This window comes from Homalodisca vitripennis, chromosome 8 (assembly GCF_021130785.1).
Source record: "Homalodisca vitripennis isolate AUS2020 chromosome 8, UT_GWSS_2.1, whole genome shotgun sequence".
Classification (NCBI taxonomy): Eukaryota; Metazoa; Arthropoda; class Insecta; order Hemiptera; family Cicadellidae; genus Homalodisca; species Homalodisca vitripennis.
The window spans coordinates 114,552,051-114,567,190 of NC_060214.1; the positions used below are offsets into that span (position 1 = coordinate 114,552,051).

Sequence of the window (15,140 nt, forward strand, 5' to 3'; positions counted from 1 at the left end):
GTGCTACTGTAACTTTACATTTGCAATTTTTAAACTACCCCCCAAAAAGCCCATTTTGGGAAAATGGTTCGCTTGTGATTCCTAGAGGGCTGTCCTTAGTGTAATTTTTCTATCTTTATCCATTGAAGGTTGAGCATGATCCATCCATGCTCTTAACTTAATTCATTTCAATGAGCTGCCATTTTGTACTGGGTTGAGATAGAAAGCTCTAGTTCCTACTGTTCTTCTTCACTTTATCAAGACCTTTCAAATGAGGTGTCAGATATAGGCCTTACATTGAACAATTTTGAGCAATCCCCCCAAAATCCCATTTTGGGGAAATAGTCAAAGTTGTAACAGTGACTAAAAAGTTTACGTCTATTTCCTAGAAAGGTGTCCCGAGTTCCATCCCTCCATCTTTATCCATCACAAACTGAAGAGAGTTTATCCATACTTTTAACTTACACTGCGTGTTTAGCTGTCAGAACAGGAGAATCCTCCAATGCGTTTAAAGTTGCCAAAATTGTTCCTATTTACAAATCAGGCGTTAAGTCAATAATTTATAAATTCAGACCGATATCATTGCTTGCTATTGTATCGAAGCTATTAGAAAAATGTATCAAAGTTCATTTAATGAATCATTTTAGTGGATATTTCCTTTCAAGTGATCAATATAGCTTTAGTAATAGTAAAAGTATACCAGATGCCATTTTTTACATAACAAAATTCATACCCTCGGAAATTGGTTCTAAAACACAATATTCTTAGTCATCTTTCTTGATCTTGGTAAAGATTTAGACTATTTTGATGGGCAAAAACTGTTACCAAAATTAGAATATGTTAGAGTAAAAACATTACGCTCAATTAGTTTGTTAGCTATTACACAAATCGTCATCAATTTTTTTCAATTCATGGACTACAAATTTGGACTATGGAATGGTTTAGGTAAGTACCCTTGAGTCATTGTTTTATATAAATAATATATCTAACATTTATTTAATTAATCAGAGAGCTTCAGAGAGCGCCGTATAGGGCGCAAGGTGCACGATTTGTATATACATATGTGTTACAACTTATAACAGTATTGTTTGAATTAGGCCCCGGGCACGATACGAGCGGTGAGCGTCGAGCGTCGAGCGCCGAGCGTCAGAGCGGCACCGCTCTGCCAACGCTTTGCAATCGGGCCCCATATGTTGTCGTGCAAATGTGAAGAGGGGTGTCACGATAGACTTGAGCGGTGAGCGACAGTGAGCGGCGCCGCTTAGCGTCGAAGACACCGCCAAACCCTGCCCGATTACTTTTTGTATGACGCTCGACGCTCAGATGAGTCATGCTTCTTTCCACGGTTTTCAGTCTATTCAAGATGGCAGAGGAGCAAGAACCACGTGAGCCTCCGGCAAAACTTAAGAAAAAGGACATTGTTGCTTTGAAGAAGCTTAGTGATACTCAATTAACCGATTCTTTTCTTCTCCAGTCTGCCCTTCAGTCTATTTAGAATAAAATCAAACGTCGGTACGCTCATCCGAGTGTACTGGAAAAAACGTTCTGAATTTTCTTTCAACTGTTTGATGAGATGGTGGTACTCTCCATAAACCCTTCTTATCCTGTTAATTGGATGAACTCCCCACCTAAAATGTACTAATAATTTTACACAAGGCGATATTCCTTAAAAAAAGAAGAAGAAGATCAGAAAGATTTGCTATTTTATTTTCGCTATAGACTATTGTGCAATTTATATTTTATATTGGCTAATAGTGTACAAAATGTGTTAACATCCAGAGTGGTTTAGGAATAAAAATGTACCCTTTTCTGAGTACCGGAACTGATAATGAAAGTACTCTAGAGAAAGAGACGAATTTTACCAACTGGACGTACTTGTATGCTTCATGCGTGAATTAATAAAATTAAAAGTGAAAGTTTCAGAAATGGAAACAAATTTAAGTTCGTCCATGTTAAAGAGCTGACACGAGACACTCAACCGTGTCACTCAAGAGGTTGACTCGTATAGATTATTGTTATTAATCAAGCTGGCAATAATAGTGACAGCGACTTTAATGACATCAAAATATGACAACCATTACATCAAAGATTCACACGTTTTAGCCATAGTCTTAAATGAAAAGACGAGAGTACCAATATCCTATAACAGCCGCTTTTAGTAAACACTAAACCCTAAACAAGGTGTAGCTGAGTCAGAGTTTTATTTATTAAACATATGATATTATAAATTTTTACTATTTAATTTAATATGAAGCATTAATACACTATTAACTTCTTTTTAAATTAAAAATATGCCCTGTGCAATAATATCTCTAATAATATTTCACTGTTTTCTAGTTGTGTTTGTAATTGCTACAAATTATAGAAAATAATATGAAAACAAGCTAGATTTTATCAGTAAATTTAAAAACAATAGTTCTTAAAATATAGTTACGCAAATTCCTTACCAATATGTGTTAAAAATTGTATCCAAATCAGATGTTATTTCTAGCGATAATGGCATGTTAGGCTAAAAGAAATGTTTGTGTAGAAACCGAAGTATTGACAGTGTACTGTATCCTAATAACGGTAACTATAATAGATTTCAGTAATATTTTCTTATGCTTAATGATATTAAAAGTCAGAAACACTCGTACACTTTTTCTAACATAATTAAAGTTACTACAACGAGGTCGTTTTTGCGAGGCGTGTAAAACATGGCAAAAACGGCAACGATCCACGCCACTATTGGCCGGACACCAACAGACTTCTTTGCTCCTCTTGCATTGTAAATAATGCAGTGCGCAGTCCGTTTTTTCTTGCTCTTCTTGGTATTACATAATCGGTGGTGTCACCTATATTGATGGTCTTAGACTCTACAATAGAATCTCAAGGTTATCATTTTTCGTATTCTTCTTTTCGGAAGGTCTTACTTCACTAACTGGATCTTAAGGCCCCGACCTAGCTGTACGATAAAAAGTCTGTCGTTTACGCACCCGACGTCAAAATCAATGTCCACGATACCCTCGAAGTGATGATGACAACGACAAAACGTGACGCATGTAGTGCGAAAGATATTTTGATTCTTGTCACTGCTGTTTCCGCGATCAAAAAGAACGTTTCTCTTTGGTTATAAAAACTGGCAACACCGCGTCGCACACCCAGCTATGGTACGCTCGTTTAAAGCGCTTTCTAGCGTCTCAAGCATTTTATAGTGCTGACGAATTTATGGTTTTCGACTGGGTGACCGCGTACACTTGCAAGACTGACAACCGGCGTTGGAAAATGGGAAAATTGCTATGAATGAATGTAGTGTGACTGAAAATGCTCTTATGTATGTTCTGACAGTATTACTGCATAAGAAATACTGTATGAGAGTTTGATATTGGGAATGCTTGCTCAAATTTTAGAAAAAAATATTACCATTTGTATAAATTTTTTAATGTCCTGGCCTATTGCCAAATTCCAATTCAAAACATTTGAATTAGGATTTAAAGTAAATGAATGCCACAATCAGTCACAACATCTCGTAAATTGTTTATGTTACAAACGTAGCGTTACTGGATTGGATGATCCTGATAATTCTTAAAATACAACACCAAAGCGGGGCTGTTGATTTGGATTGAAATGGGAGAAGGAACAGGGTCCGGAAAAAATATCAGAGAAAACAAATATGACTACGACCCGTATTCCAACATAAAAACTTCAACCAAAAATACAAGGGGAAATCCCCACCTCAGACTACATGCTAGCTATTCCTAAGACTATACCTTTATTTCTATGAAATAAAATAAAATTTGTTCTTTATAGATTTATTGAATACTTTTATACACATATTTACGTAATTAATACGTACTTGCGGACAAATAAACCAGGTTAGTCTACGGGTGAAACTAGAGCCAATTTCAGTCGTCCACATTAACCTTGCGGATGTGGTGGTATTAAACACAAAAATCAACTACACGGATTCATTATGATTGTAAATAATTAAAGGGTACACATAAGGATAGACTATTAAACAATGAAGTAAACGTGTATAGTGTTATTAATATTGAAAAGAAATATGTGTTCTTGAATGATTCTATATGTGTAACTAGGTAGGAGTATACTAAACCACCTGTCCCGTTACATGTTACGCTGAAATTACTGTACACGCACAGTTTCAAGTCTATAGTTTGAATTCTTTAGATGTTGATATGCATTCTGTTCATATCACAAAATCTTCCAGCCCACTAAGTAATAAACTTCAATTATATATAATTCTTGTCTATGCAGAAATCTAGTTTCATTCAAAATTAAACTATACAGTTGGAAGGAAACGTTATCGAGATATCCTGTGGATAGTTAGGATTCATATAGTATCAGCCAAATTGCATAGTGGGACATGTCTTTCGTCAAAAAGGACGTTGCCTAAGTGGAAATGGTCTTACATCCAAAGATTTCAAGTCCACACCTCCAGTTTGTTCTTAAGGTTTCTCATGAAAAAGGACCCATAGACAGACGAGGTATTCCGCCAAAACCTTTAATGATAGCGCGAAGCAAAATATACATAATTTCAAGCTTATAGCTGAGTTCAGTCACGATATATCACTTCCACTTATGGGCTTTGCTAAGCCCAATCCTATGGAGGGACCATCATGGAACTATATCTTGTCTCTATACAAATACATTTGGCTAATAATTCAAAATTAATATAATTAAAAATTAACAACAATTATTTTTCAAAATTACAATATCTTTTATAAAATAAAATACCCAATATTTCTATTTCATTAAGCCAGCACGACCACCCTGCCCTAAAAATTAAGAATTGTATTTAAAAATTTACCATTATTGTATCCTCCATCTTGTTTCAAAATTCAAACTTGTATGTCAATTAATTTATCATCATTAAATTTCACATTTATATCATACTGAGTTATTTGTTATTTCTAACTATAATCAGAATACAAATTAAGTTTAACCATTTATTTAAAGTAATAATAGTAGTAGGATATTACAAACATTCCTAAATATGTCTTTATGTGTTTCTTCCAAATCAGTGGCCCCAGAAGGACGCTTTTAATGTAAGCCTGATGATTCTCTTATCCATTACTAATATTCATTGGTTTTCAACCCTAATAATTCAGTCCTAAACTAGTGATAATTAAGTGAAGTTTTGACTTTATAAGCATATATGTTCACCCATTATCTGATCAGACAATATTCCATTTATGAAAAAATATATTCCTTACCAACCTAAGTTTGATATATTAAAAAAAATTAAAATATGAGGATTTATCCAAAAATAAGCAGAATAGCACTTTTGGGGGTTGCATTCTTCGGTCAGACATGTATAGCACAAGCTCATAATTTTTGTTGACGAATACATACTTTTAAAATATTCTGGTTCTTTTGGGTGCCCTCTTGCAATATTTAGTATCCTAGTCTGAGGAAAATAGATGACAAAAACGTATTTTATGTTATTTAATGATTTGTAGTACGAGATATAACAATGCAAGCCTGGTTTGTGGTGTGTTATTGCTAGCTTTAACGGAAGAATAACTAGTGATCAGATAATGGTTTAATTCAACAAGCGAGTGTTACTGTTCATCGTTACTTCTCATCTATCTTCCTTAAACCTTTACTGTCATGATTTAAATTAACAAGTGTTTACACTATGACACAGAATGTGAGCAAGAAATAATAATAAAATTAATGCGAAATAATTGAATGCTGAAGAGCAAAACAGATAAAAACCGGAATGAAGCAAGACATCGTCGTGTCGCCTCATACTGAGTATCAGCTGATATATCAATGTGGTAACGCTGCAGGTTACATGGGAAGTGAAGAGTGGTAACTGCACATACAGCCAGGCTTGCAATAAAGTGCCTCGTACTACATTAAGATCTGATACAATAGAAGGCATTACCATTGTGTAAGAATGAATGTAATAGCCTAGTTTTAATTAAAGACTAGATTATTAGACATAAGTGCAATATCTTGTACCTGATTGACTGAAAAATACCTGGATTAGCCACTACAATTAGAAAGAATAAAAGTAAAATTAATTATTCAAAATAGTTTCACTACTGTTTCTTCTGTAATATCAAAACACTCAAAACTAAATAAAAAAATTGAAATATTTTTGTATGATATCTACACGTTTGTAAGTAGTTGACTTTATGCACATATTTGTATGAGTATTCAATTAACTCAGAGGAGGTTTTTGATTGTTTTTAGTAAAATCATGAAAAGATTTATCCAAAATGTTATAAATTTAAAACAATTTGCCAAATACCATGATAGTTTGTACACATGTAAAATAATTGGTGGTTAGTTACAGTTTCTATATTTTTTTATTTCAAAAGCATATATCCCATTGGGTTCTTTAGTTTTTATGAAGTAATTAGTTCATAGGGGCCAAAACACTTTTAAAGAGCTAATTTTAAGATTGCATCTCAATTTTGTAGTTTTTTTAAAATCTTGTCACATTTCATGTAAATAAGTCGAACCATCTCTGAGTTAATTATGTAAAGGTATAACTCTTGAGGCATATCTAGTACTGAAATAAAGTTATGTTGTATTAAAAATCATATTTGAGTGTTAAGAGATTGCACAATAAACTAAAAAATTAACACATTTTATAATTAAACCAGGAAATGTTTCATAATTATTTATATAGCTTTTACCATTGTTAAAAACTTACAGATTTTATATAATGTTGTTCCATGCACAGTATTACCATAATTTTACTATAAGTTTGTTATTGAAATGTACATTTATAATAAATATTTTAAACACAATATGCTCATCACAATGTTTATTCCGTGTCTTAGTTTACACATTAGAAAATACGTATCTAAGTATAACTGTATAACGTATAAAGTATAACGTATATACGTATCCATAGTCCCATAAGTATAACTGAACCTCACATTAAGTAAGATAATAGAGATTTTGACGGATATCTTTATAAACGTAGTTTTAATATGCATTAGTTTTAAATTTTAAAAAATTTGTTGATAAAGTATCACAATCACATGGCTTTGTACACAGAACACGTTAAAGCATTAATTGTTCTTTTTCGTCTCAGTCGGAAGATGTAGGTAGGTTTTGCGACAGCTTAAACATTATTAATTAATTTTCATAGGATTTACTCAAGTACTCAATATCTCAAAAACAGTTTGAAGATACAAAAAAATGTTTGTGACAAAAAGAAAGTTTAGGAAATGTTATAAGCATACAGAACAGTTTGTTTTTTCCTCTAGGTTCATAAATAATGGAGATGTGAATTCTTAAAAGGTAAAACGGCTATTTTAATGGAAGGGCATGGAGTACCAAGCTGGTCAACGAAACTTAAGTTAAGGTATTTAAAAGGTCAATATTTGTACCGAGTTTGAACTTGTTTCAACATTTCTACCACCAGTTCTTTGTGGTAGAAAAGTTCTTGTGGTATTTACGTTTAATCAGTATATTGAAAACCATTTGAGATACAAAAAGCCTGACTTATTACCATATTTTTAGTAAACTTTATAAATATTCCAGAACACTTTTTGTTTGTTTTTTCTCTAAGTTCTTAAATAACGGAGTTGTGAATTTTTAGTTTAAACGGCAGCCATGTATTGAAACGAAATGTTGACAAAGTAGTTAGTGATTGTACCACGTAAAATTTTGAATGGGGTGGATTTGGGCTCTAGGGATCATGTTCAGTGAAGTTACCGTATGCAGAAATATTTGGTAAGTGCTAATCAAATTTTAAACTAAGTAATTTTAAATTTGGTAGGTGGATTTGGTAAATTTTAATCATGGGGTGATTAAAATAGGCTGATTTTGTAAAGAAAATCTTACCTTAAAAATTTACACATTGCAACTCTTTATTCTAAATTTAGACAAATGAAAGCCTAGGCGCGTCAGACAATGATAACCTGTGTGTATACCACAAGCACACTCGCAGCACATACCAAAGTTTGTTACTTGTTCAAAATTCAAATACCACAATTGGTATTATTCTATTTTTAGTTAGTTTATTATTTATGATTTATTAGTACATATAACTATTTGCATGTATCCTTCATACTTGGGTGAAGATCGGCAAAATATGTTTTTGGGATGGGACAAAAATGTTGTGAAAAAACATGTTTTTAACTATAAAACTTATTGTATGATAATAAGTTTGCACCAACTAATATTTTTACCATTAAAAAGTCATGCTGATGTATATGCCTCTAGTTCTTACTTGACGAGAATATTAGCAAATATCCATCTGTTATCATTAGTAAATTCTTTGTGAATAATACTTTTATGTTACCTACTCAGTGGATGAGAATAAAAGCAATTAATTTGAGTGAAAACTATTGCTTTTAATAAGATAATATGAGGTACTAAACACACAAGGTGTACAAGAAATCATTATGAATATACTATAACAAACAATATACCATACTCAAAGTTCAATGTTTGAGAAAGTTTTGATATACCTTCTTTTGACAGCTGGGGCCGCCAAGTGACTGCAGTATTACCAATAATTGAAAACAAATTTATCTTACAAATAGTCTTTAAAATAAGGCTTTGGTAGTTTTTGTGTACATTTTTGTAAATTACTTCCGATAAAAGCAGTTTCAAATGGAAAATATACTACTACAGTTTTGATGATGATACGTGTAACATATATGAAAAATCTAATCGTCAACGTATGTATCAGCAAATTGTCTGCTTCAAGGAAAGTCATTAGCGGATGTGCTTGTATCCATCCGTGAAGGATAAACACAAGTAATAATTTAATGCGGGTTCTAAGTAGGCAAAGGAAGCACTTAACAATTTCCATACATTCTGTTCAAGATCCTCAATTAATTATGTTGAAGTTTCCAACGTTTATTATAATTATGTTCACCTAGGACAACAAGATGAGGATATCTCTCATAACATTTAGTCCTAAAAGACTCTTTGCCCTACTTCTGGATATTCAGAATGGGTAAGGAGATTTGTTGAGATCTCATGAGGAGGGATAACGGGCACTTTCTCAATCTTAACACGTTGGAGGAAGAGGAGGTTAGTTCTGTTCCAGCCTCTCCCATTCAAAGTGAGTAGGTGACCCAACATTAAGGGAGTCCATCCGTTCTAACAGTCATTCTCTGCAATGGACCAGACCTATTGACAACTTCCAAATCCCCCCCCCCCATATATCTTGTCATTCACAGTTCGTGAATTGCCACTCCTGGAAATCTATTGGGTTGCCTAGATTTAAGTGATACTGGTTACTGTTGTACCCAGCTAGCCAATGCTTAATAGCTGGTAGTGCCAATTGCCAATAGTGTAGGTCCTGGCAGATATAAGCCATCCAGAAGTGAACTCTCCTGGAAACCTTCATTATTGTGCTATAAGTAACAAAGAGCAGAGGATATGAAGAATTCAACAAATTTTGACACGCCTAGTTATGGTTTACTTTTTGTATAAATCAAACTATTAGTCTAGAAGTTGAGAGCTAACTTGCACTATATAGACCATTCATCCGATTGTTTATGAAATTGACAGGATTTTTCGCTAAGGTTGTCATCTAATATAGTTTTCATGGAGGTTGAAATGGGAGGATGTCAAAAGTATATCTAAATGATAATATTTTACTCTGTTCATATTTTGTTTTAGCTTGACTTACTTAAATATAATTATCAGACATGCAATAAAGTTATATCATCAGCCAACCTCCATGAAAAATGACAACTCGTTTCTTTCTTAGGGAAAATTCCTCTGTCGATTTCACAAAACACTCGGCTGTGAGCCAATATAATACAAGTTAGCCCTCAGCTCCTAGACTAATAGTTTGAATTGTTCCAAAAGCAAAAATTAGCACTATTGGCTCGCAGAGTACACCAATAACAGATGTGTCGTCAGAAAATGCTGAAGTTTAGTTGGTCTCCGTATTTTTGGCTGATTCTGATTTAACTTTTCTTTATATCTCTGTTTTAATTGTCTTAAACTAAAAACAATTGACTCAGGAAAAAACTTTTCGATATCCTCCTATTTCTATTCCCATCAGAATTAGCGTGACAATGTCTAAGAGAAAATTCCTCTATCTATCAATTTTATGAAAAACTACATTGTGTGCTAATGCAATGCAATTTGGCTCTCGTCTCATGGACTATAAAGCAATATACAGTATCTTCTTCTGTAATGTACAATATTTTTAAGAACTAATTTCTCACAAATCTTTAGTTCATTTTTATCCATAGTTCACTAAAGATATTTCATATATATTTAAAAAATAATCAAAGAACACTGAACACAAATTTACACACTTACAATAAACATGCACTATGTACGTAAATTTAAATTTCGTACCTCAAACACTTATATTATAAACATCTTACTATATATGTATATGTACAAAATTTTATAATTTTAAGTTTTGAAAAAACTAACATAATGCAATGAAGGCATCACATGAGGGTGTATGACATGTGATCGGAATTGACTTATAAAGAATTATAACTTTATTTAACTAAACCAAAGGATATATATTATTTTTTAAATATTCTTCCACCCTTAAAATAATTTTATTTCTATAAAATTGGAAGCTTTTTTATTCCATCGTAAAGACTTAGTTTCGTCACAAGGAAAAATGTGATTCAAAAAGGCATCATTTTGTTGGAATGGTTTGAGGAGCCGCTTCAAAAACATCCAATTGATGTCACTTGTTATCCTGCGATAACAGATGTGGAACTCACCAAGAAGACACAATGTGATATCCCAAGTATTCTATCACGATCTCTTGGACACTACTGTAACTGATTCTGAGTTCTTCAACAGTTTCAAAACAAGTTATGCCCTGATCTTCCTCAATGAGATTTTGGACTTCCTAAATGTTGATCTCGGTTTCACTCGTCCTTGGGCGACAATTGTGGCACTCATTCTCAACCCTTTCACACCCCTCAAAAATTTTTTTTGCCAAGTAAACACACATGTTTTTGGCAAGATATTGTCCCTGAACTTTGTTCATCACATTACAAAATTTCGGTTAGGCTTACCCTTTCCTGGGCCATCAAGTACGCATCAAGCAATTTTAGGTCAATGACTCATTCGGAATTTTTTAGATAACCAGTCTCGTTTATAGATTACTTATTCTTGTAGTAACCTTTAAGGTGGTCAGTTGGAATAACTTTTTTTAATTCTAAAGAACTGTTTGCTCACAGACCTTTGATATACTACTTCTGAGGAGAGGAAAATATAGAAAAATTGTTTTCTTACCTGAGGAGTGGTAGGAATTTGAAACAGAAATTTGTGGCTTATTCATACTCAAGGGAAAATGGTTATGATAAGGATATAAACTGTTTACAGTATGTACATGAGAAGTGACTGAACTTTATGAAATATTATTATTTCCATAATAAATATTATTAAAAAACAATTTTTAAACTTAAATTTAATAATAGGAAATAATTATCATGAGGCCTTGAGTTAAAAGAAAATAATTCACTAAATCCAAATTAACTATTAGTTAAATAAAATTGTAATTACTGTATAACCCTCAGTGGCAAAATAAATGCACAAGTTGGCAACATACTATTATTAAAAATTTAAGCTTAGCAGCCAATCACAGTAAACATTCTGATTAAAGCCCTTCTAAAAGTTCATAACAATATGCAACAAGTCTGATTTTGGAGAATGCATCAAGATTTCTTTATGTATTTTTCTCTGTAGACAACAGATATACCTTACCTTTCAGTAGTCACTAGAGTAGCCATGTTCCGTGATGTAATGAAATAGGGCTAGTTATAATTATTATATTCATCACAATAATGATCACTGACTTCAGAAATGCTATTTTTGCATATCTACTCATACTGAAGACCTGTCTTTGGCCTGTGCACAAGGATCATCCCAGTTATCATCAATATTACCTAGAATTCCTGGTGGGATATGTTTTGAAATAAGGTTTCTTCTCAACTCACTGAAACTCCTTTACCTCACTGTCTCCACACTACCTTCCAAATTGTATTGTTGGATGGAATTTTATGCATGAGACGATTTCTTCTAATAACTTCAGAGGTTGACTGTCACTGCTGAAAAAATGTTTTGATGTAGTAGAGATTACATTTTTTAGGTGTAAAAATTGCAATTATTTGTCATAAATCTGGCATTTTAAGAGCTGCTTAAACAGTTTTTAGATTAGTTTACAATTATGGCCTTTATAAAGATTATATAATTTTAATAGGGTATCAATTATTAATCATAAGCATATTATAAACCACCCTACACTGTGAGTTGATAGCAAAGGAAAGAGGTTTAATCGTTATTCTTCATCCATTTTGTTTTTTTATATAATCTAGACAAGTAAATAGTGAGGTTTAAGAGAAAGTTTTTTATTGTTACATTAGAAATTACACGATTGAATGAATAACAAAAATTACAATTATGAAGATGTGGAGAGGAAATACATCACAACTAAATCCATTTATCAGCAACCCCAGTGACTTGTGTTCAAATGCAAAATGTTAGAAATAGTGGTGAGCAAACAGCCAATAGTGTACAACGTGAACAATGTGCCTTCAGATTGGATGAATAGTGCAGCGGCTGGAAACATGAATTTAGGTACGTATCCACATGTCTTCAGATTGGATGAATAGTGCAGCGGCTGCAAACAGGAATTTAGGTACCTGGTATGTATCCACAACATGTCTTCAGATTGTATGAATAGTGCAGCGGCTGCAAACAGGAATTTAGGTACGTATCCACATGTCTTCAGATTGGATGAATAGTGCAGCGGCTGCAAACAGGAATTTAGGTACGTATCCACATGTCTTCAGATTGGATGAATAGTGCAGCGGCTGCAAACAGGAATTTAGGTGTGTATCCACATGTCTTCAGATTGTATGAATAGTGCAGCGGCTGCAAACAGGAATTTAGGTACGTATCCACATGTCTTCAGATTGGATGAATAGTGCAGCGGCTGGAAACATGAATTTAGGTACGTATCCACATGTCTTCAGATTGGATGAATAGTGCAGCGGCTGCAAACAGGAATTTAGGTACGTATCCACATGTCTTCAGATTGGATGAATAGTGCAGCGGCTGCAAACATGAATTTAGGTACGTATCCACATGTCTTCAGATTGGATGAATAGTGCAGCGGCTGCAAACATGAATTTAGGTACGTATCCACATGTCTTCAGATTGGATGAATAGTGCAGCGGCTGCAAACAGGAATTTAGGTACGTATCCACATGTCTTCAGATTGGATGAATAGTGCAGCGGCTGCAAACAGGAATTTAGGTACGTATCCACATGTCTTCAGATTGGATGAATAGTGCAGCGGCTGCAAACAGGAATTTAGGTACGTATCCACATGTCTTCAGATTGGATGAATAGTGCAGCGGCTGCAAACAGGAATTTAGGTACGTATCCACATGTCTTCAGATTGGATGAATAGTGCAGCGGCTGCAAACAGGAATTTAGGTACGTATCCACATGTCTTCAGATTGGATGAATAGTGCAGCGGCTGCAAACAGGAATTTAGGTACGTATCCACATGTCTTCAGATTGGATGAATAGTGCAGCGGCTGCAAACAGGAATTTAGGTACGTATCCACATGTCTTCAGATTGGATGAATAGTGCAGCGGCTGCAAACAGGAATTTAGGTACGTATGTATCCACATGTCTTCAGATTGGATGAATAGTGCAGCGGCTGCAAACAGGAATTTAGGTACCTGGTATGTATCCACAACATGTCTTCAGATTGGATGAATAGTGCAGCGGCTGCAAACAGGAATTTAGGTACGTATCCACATGTCTTCAGATTGGATGAATAGTGCAGCGGCTGCAAACAGGAATTTAGGTACGTATCCACATGTCTTCAGATTGGATGAATAGTGCAGCGGCTGCAAACAGGAAGTTGGTTACCTGGTATGTATCCACAACATGTCTTCAGATTGGATGAACAGTGCAGCGGCTGCAAACAGGAATTTGGTTACCTGGTGCATATCCTCCATATGGTGGTGAATATCCTTGGTATGTCTTCTTTAATGTATATCAGTAGTCCAGGGGCTGTCAAGCAGGATTTTAGCAAGTTGGATCTTCTGTTGAACTGTGATGGGTGTAGATGTTTGTTGTTTGACTGTTTTATCATTGTCCCTGGGGTTTTGATTCATTATATTGTATCTCCACTTGTCTCTTCATATTAACGTTCAGTTTGAAGGAAAAGCCAATTTTCAAAAACTCTGCCGTTACTACAGTTAATGGCTGTTGGAATTTTTCACATCTTGCACATCAGACTTTAAGCACAATAGGAGTTTCTACTAGATTGTAACAGAAATGTTATCTACTCATGTTTATGTCACTTCCACAATTTAAATGAGTTTTTATAAATCATCTCTATAGTTACAAAATTCTCCAATTGTTGAATAGAAATGTCTTAATTTGAGATCTGAATGAATACTATTAAATTGTTAAAAGTGTTATCCTTAAGCCAGTAGTATAAGAGGAACAATTCATTTACAGTAATTTATAAAATAATAACAAAGTGTAAGTTTTAGTTTCTTTGATAAAATTGTGAATGTTACAGGTACTCCTGGTTGGTAGTGTTGACTCAGAACATATTTTTATAATAATTATCATGTCCCAAATACTTTTTTAATACTTTGACTGTGTCAGACGCCTTACGGCATATAATCAGAGTGATACTACATATTAAAGTTTACTCAGTATAGAGCCACAATAAAGGTGTTAAACATTAAAGGTTATATTTCAATTATTCATATACTAAGACTTGAACCTTTCATTCTCAAACTGATAATAATAAAACTTCATTTGTAACAACTCTATTATGATTGAATTCAAAATCTGAGTCTTACAGAAACCAACTGTCGTTTTATACGGCTTGCAGTATAGAAAAGGCAGCTCAGACCAATAAGGGGCTCTATCCCAATTTATAATTATACATAGTCTAACAACATGCGCTTGGTAATTCCCGAACGATTACAGGTAAAGCAATTTAACATGGTACATCGTTACTGCACCTATAAGTCTACTTTTTGAAGTAACTTCAGTTTTTTCATGTCAGGGGGATGGCCCGCAAGGATTCAGAAGGAAATCTTATATTAATGCACGAGTCAAATTAAAGGTCTCTATAAGTAGAATACAACGCCGCAAATCCGACGTGAAAAGGTCCACTCTTTAAAATTTACGCTGGTTTAATATTTGAAACATT

The 15,140-nt window shown here is 33.8% G+C and overlaps 1 long non-coding RNA gene across 1 annotated transcript; it reads right to left on the reverse strand.

The window, feature by feature from the left end:
• Positions 1-12,280: 12,280 nt before the first annotated feature.
• LOC124367166 lies at positions 12,281-14,516 on the reverse strand. Its single transcript, XR_006922879.1, has 2 exons — positions 13,774-14,516; positions 12,281-12,590 (listed from the first exon to the last, which is right to left on the reverse strand). It is a non-coding gene; the product is annotated as an uncharacterized LOC124367166 (long non-coding RNA).
• Between the last annotated feature and the right edge of the window lie 624 nt (positions 14,517-15,140).